This window comes from Lindgomyces ingoldianus (assembly GCF_010093535.1).
Source record: "Lindgomyces ingoldianus strain ATCC 200398 unplaced genomic scaffold BDR25scaffold_24, whole genome shotgun sequence".
NCBI classification, from domain to species: domain Eukaryota; kingdom Fungi; phylum Ascomycota; class Dothideomycetes; order Pleosporales; family Lindgomycetaceae; genus Lindgomyces; species Lindgomyces ingoldianus.
The window spans coordinates 908,282-914,564 of record NW_022985185.1 but is presented as its reverse complement, the minus strand read 5'-3'; positions in this window follow the sequence as shown (position 1 = coordinate 914,564).

Below are 6,283 nucleotides of genomic sequence, written 5' to 3'. Positions count from 1 at the left end.
TTATCTACAGCTTTTTACCTAGAGACTAACAGCTAGACTAAGAATATAAACACTATAATAAAATAAGTCTTATAAGCATATTGTAAGGCCGAGATGGCGCTTACGTGCGACAGGTATATATACTATTCTGCACCCGAAAATCAACGTTGGTTGATTATTCGTACCTTTTAGTTGTATTGGCGGAGTGGTGCGGAGCCCCGTCCTTACATAATAATCAACCAACGACGAGGACGGTCGCGCGTTTGACCCACACCTCGGACAGCTTAGCCAGTTTTTAGACTGAAACGTGAGGCGGCCTCTTCTAGCGCCACGTTGTAGCTGCTGGGAGGTCTAGTGTGTATGGCTTAGCTGGCGTGGGCCACTAAGCGTTGTGTCGTTATTTATCCCGCGCCTCTGGGCCGCAGGTGGTCAGCCTCTGGCCGGTAACCGAGACATGCGCATGGCGCCTCTGAGCTGCGGGTAGGTCATGTGACGCCTGGGACATGCGTCTGCTAAGAAGGGGGATAATGTAAGGCCGAGATGGCGCTTACGTGCGACAGGTATATATACTATTCTGCACCCGAAAATCAACGTTGGTTGATTATTCGTACCTTTTGGTTGTATTGGCGGAGTGGTGCGGAGCCCCGTCCTTACACATATATAAACTACTAGTAAAATAACTAGGTAAAATAGTTAGCTACAGCATAGTTTAAAGCTAATAATATAACATTTAAATTAACATAAGTATCTCTATTCTTAGCAAACTATAGATACTACCCCTAAATAAAATTTAAACTACTTATAAATACCCCCTAACTAACTTATTAATTTATATAAGTAATAAATATAAATAGACTTATTAATAAGATTTAAAATATATCTAAATATGTTTATAAAAAGCTTACATAAGCTTAAGCTCTTTAATAAAAGTACATAAACTAATCCTAAACTCCCGCCCCTGCGTATGCAGCTAGCAAGAAGGTCTAGCTAGACACTAGAAATATCTAAATAAACTAATAATTAAAAAAACTTAATTAGAAAAACCTTAGCCCTTTTATAGTAGCTTATATAGTCTTATTACATGCTTACTAATTAATCCTACCTAACAGCATAAAGATACACCCTGTGTTCTACATATTATTGCTGCGCTAAGTAGCTTCTAAATCTAACTATCTACCTAAACAGCTAAACTTACTACCTAAACCTATTATTATAAATAATAAACTAAAATACATTATAAAAGGCATTAAATAAATCTAGTTTAATAAGAAAAAACATATCTATAAATACTTTATAAAATAGACTAGATATAACAAACTATTATAAGAACCTGTAGAAGCTCTATAAAAGAACTCTGCAGTAACCTAATTCTACGCCTAATACTTATCTAAACTAAACTTGTACCCTAATAAAGACAACTTAATGCTAGAACTACTAATGTAAAGGATTCCCTTCTTAATAAGAGGGGGGGTACTGTTACAGTATCCTCCCTAGATCCTAGACATAACTATATTAGACGCGTACTAAAGTATTATTAGTGCACGTCTAACATAAACATAACATAATATAGACATAAACTTAAGCATAAACTACTTTAACACTAACTAAACCTAAAACAGGCTTAATTTATACCTAAAGCGCTTAGACTTTTAAGCTAAGTATTTAATTACTAATTTCCTTTTAAACCTTTCTGTTCCTCACACAACGTCTTGTACCTACTATAATACCTCACGTAGTAATTAAACTAGACCTCCGTGAAGCTCTATAACCTTACTCGTGCACAATCGTGACACCTATATATAATAAGCCCTAGTAGTTATAAACTCTAAGTAATACCTTAGAACTTAAGTTATAATTAATGCTCATAAAAATAAAAATTTAAAAGCATATAAATAGTTTACTAACTTTTATAGTTAAGGTGTTTAAAAAGGTTTTAAAAAGGGCAGCAATAATTACGCATAAGCTAGTGTTAGTATAATAAAAAATTACTAAGCTTTAAGCAGCTAATAAGGCTACTATGTAACATAAATTACATAAAAGAAAGTAAATTAAAGTAGAAAAAACTTTAATAATTTAAAAAAGCTTACACTTAACAGCTTTAAAGGAGTTTAGGGTGCGCAGTAACAGGAAGAAGGTAAAGAAGCAGGTGTAAGCTAAAGTAGGTAAGCTATTCTAAAGGCGCTGCAGATAGTGCAATTAGACTAGGCATAACGCGCAAACGTGTAAGTAAGAAGCAGAAGTAGTATCTAAATAATATTCTAGGCTATACTATACTATATAGTGCTAGAGCGGGTTGTTATAGGCTATAATAGAGTTTGTTAGGGTGGGGTCTTAGCAAAAGTAAGCAACTCGGGTGTGTAAGCAACTCGCCTATGAAGTACGTTATCTACTTTTAAGCTACTTACACTTTTACTTATAGCTTTTAAGTTAAGTTCTTCTTTTAGTCTTTTAAATTAAAAAAATATAAGTATTATACTTTATATAATAAAAAATGTAACTTTATATAAATATAGTTTAATACTGCTAGATTATAGTTGTAAAAGCACTGTAAAGCAGGAAGCATAAAGCGCAAAAGAGAGTACAGGATAGTATTAATAGACAAATGCTTAAGGAGACTTAGAGGTTTGTGAGAGGATATATATATATGTGCTAGGGCGCGTGACGGGACGTCGTGTGCCTAAGGCCGGGCCGAGGGCTCTCTAGGGAGAGTCCGAGGCATGTCTAAGTTAACCGTGACAATAGTTTACTAACATGCATGTAGGTTTTTTTATAACGTGTTTACAAGCGAGCCGCGCATACAAGTGAGCCGCGCGCCCCACTAACTTTCCACAACGCTTCTTATACAAACTACCATAGCTCAACCATTATCTGCTTAATTGCGCTATAAAGAAGCAGATATCTACTTAGCTCTATTAGCTATTAATTCCTGTTAAATACAAAGCATAAAACGCGCTGCAGCAACTTTTAGCGTCCCTAAAACAACCCTGCGCGCCTAACGCGCAGGAATTGCTGCACAACGCAACTCTAAGCCTAAATTAAAGAAGCTTACAAAGCTTAAAAAAGATGTAATTATTAAGCATATACTTAAACTAGATTTGTGAGGATTTGCGCCTAATCTAGGTGCAGTACAAGATATGGCGAATAAGCTGCTTACTAAGCGCGGCGCAGGCTATGTTGGCCACTAGTGGCCTAGAAACTTTGTTAAGCAGATAAACAGTCTTACAACACAGTTTAATTAACCCTATAATTAACAGTAAGCCCTCTGCAAAGATCTGACAGCTATACAGGCTTAGTTTAAGCTAGTAGCATGTACAAAGGCCACCTATAGTATCTGCAATAAGGATACCTTTAACTTTAACAAAACTAGCTTTCTTATAAGTAAAATATTATTGCAGCTAGTTGTTACTAGCTTAGAGAGATAGGGACAGCTAAAAGCGATCTAACTAGGCAATTGTAAGTAGGTGACAGCTATCTACAGAATTAACGCTGCTAGATAGGCGATCCTGCCCTTTATTATCTTTGCTAGCTAATACTATCTCTCTGCCTAGTACAAGGGCAATAATATACTAGGTGACTAGGCTATTAGTCTTAGCAATAATAGCTAGACTATAAACAAGCTTAGTGTTGCCTAGCTACAGCACTTTATTAAGCATACAACAGCATGTAGACTAGGTGCGCGTTAGCTACTAATACTTAACAGCTATAAAAGTCACAACTTGCTTAAATTCTAGAAGATTTGTAAAAAGAACAATATTTATACTCTTTATATGCTGCTACATTTGTCACACCTTTTATAGCTACTTAATGTGGGCTGTTTCTTGCTGTTAAAGCAGGTGTATAGGCACTAAGTTAAGGGCCTAATACGCAACTACATTAACTATATTACTAAGCTTAAGTTTCTACTAGCCTTCTGCACTGCCTATAACTAGTTAATTATAAAGGAGAATATCTGCGCAAGCTTTTAAGGCTCTAGGCTAGTTCTACATAACCTAGAGGCAGTGCTTTTAAAGCTTAATGTTAAGCTTCGCACACTGTCGCCACCAGCTCTACTAGATGCCCTATAGGAATCTGCAACACTAAGCAACGCGTGTGAGCTAAGCGCTTAGTTAACTTTAGTTTGTAAGCAGATTTAAAGGCATTAAGGATCCTCTCTTATATTAGTTATTTAGTTGCTTAATTAGCTTATAAGAGGCGCTAAGAGAATAGCGCATTTAATAGTGCTTATGCGCAATAAGATAGCTACTCTATAAAGAGTAAATAAAGCAGCGATAGCATAAAAGCAGCGCAAAAAGAAGTAAATTTAGAAGCAGAGTACCTTAATAAAGAAAAAGGGGGAAGATATTATTACTTAACAGGCTATTAAGCAGCAACTAGAGGGAGAAACGCGGTATAGCCAGGCGCGGTTAGGTATGAGCCGGCAGGCTGCAGCGCGCTGCACGCGCTGCAGAGAGCCTAGGCACAACTCACGTACGTGTAAAAAAGATTCTATAGATACTACTTAATTTAGGATTGCTATATTATTAATAGAATTTAAATGCGTTGTTAATATATAAGCTATAAAAGGCTAAGAGACTTGGTGGGGCGCGCGGCTTACTTGTATGCGCGGCTCGCTTGTAAACACGTTATTATAAGTTATTATTTTTAGTTTTTTAAAGCTATCTTAAGCTATAGGCAGTAGCCTAAAACATAAAAAGTAAAAAACATTAAAAAAGGCTTTTAAAGCTATTTTAAAGTTTACTTAAAACCTAGCGTAAGTAGTATAAGTTATAAAGAGTTAAAAAGCTAGTCTTTTTATAGCTAGTGTCTAAGCAGCTTTATTCTACTAAAATACTAAGCTGCTTTATTAAGTTTTAGCTTTAAAGGCTCTAGTATCTAACTGTTAAGTAAACATTATAGCGCTTTTAGGTAGCTAAAAATAAAGTAAAGAGGGTTTAAAAATAAAATAAAATAAAAAAGTTTAAAAAAAAGAAAAGTTTAAAAGTATTTAATAGCTTACTATTAGACTTTTTAAGTAAAATGTCTATTAAGTTATAATAATATTATATATAATTATAATTTAGCCTTTTACTTTTATACTTTATTATCTACTAAGTAATTTATGCTTTTTATACTAGCTTTAAAATCCTTAATCTACTTATATAAGGCCTTTAAAAGTTCTAGCTAATTTATATACTTATTATAAAAGGCTTTTAGTTTATAAAAAGAACTTATAAAATTTAAAGCCTTGTACTAAACTAAATTAAAGTTAAGTTTTACTTATTTTACTTAGTACTTAAGTGTTTTTTAGTAGAGCTTACTAGTAAGTATTTTCTTTACTTTTTACTTTTTTACTTTATTAATAGTAATTTTAAGAGGTTTTAAAGGTTCTTATTTTAAGAAAGAATTTTAAAAGTTCTTATAAAGTATGTTTAGTATAAAAATATTATATATTTTTAACTTTAAAAGTAGCTTTAAGTAGTATAAGTTTTTAACTTATTTAAGTACTTTAAAAAAGCTTTTTTATTAATTAAATAGTTTATAGCTAGGTTTTTAAATAGCTAGGTTTTTAGTATTAAAGTAAACTATATTACTAACCTTTTAGTTAACTAGCTAGTAAGGTTTAAGATAAGGCCTAAGGTAAAGTTATTATTATACAGAGCACGCAAGGGCTATAGGCAGTGCAACTAGCAGAGTCTTCTGTATCGTCTTTTAGTATAATTGTATAAAAAACAGTAAGGAATTCCCTATTTTTGCATTGTCTATCTTATAGCCTGTTTAATGTATACAGATCTACTTAGTTAGTAACTGTAACAAGGTCGGCACAGTCAACCACGTGGCCTTCTCTCGCTCATAGAGGTTTAGGCTAGGCTAGAGACAACCGCTAGTGCTAGTGCTTACCCTAGCATTACCTATATATATATTATACTATGCGAGAATACTTAGCTTAAGTATTCTCGTGCGTACCTTTTGGTACAGTGGGGAAAGTCGTATAGTATCGGCTTAGCAGGCGGGGCGCCTACCTCATTACAGTAACGTACTTCTGTCAGATTGAAGCACTGTTTCTGGGCTTCCTGAGATGAATGATGGGTTTGGATATGATGTATGGGATGATTGATTGATTGTATTGATCGTGTTGGTTTATCGATCCTTTTTTCTGCTCTACTCGTGTTGCTCGGCTTTTGTTTTTCCGATCCGAGTCCCTCGCGCACTAGCCCTATGCGCGACCAGCTTGCAACATGCTGCAATTTGCTGCAAAATGCTGCAATTTGCTGCAACATGCTGCAAAATGCTGCAATTTGCTGCAACATGCTGCAAAATGCTGCAA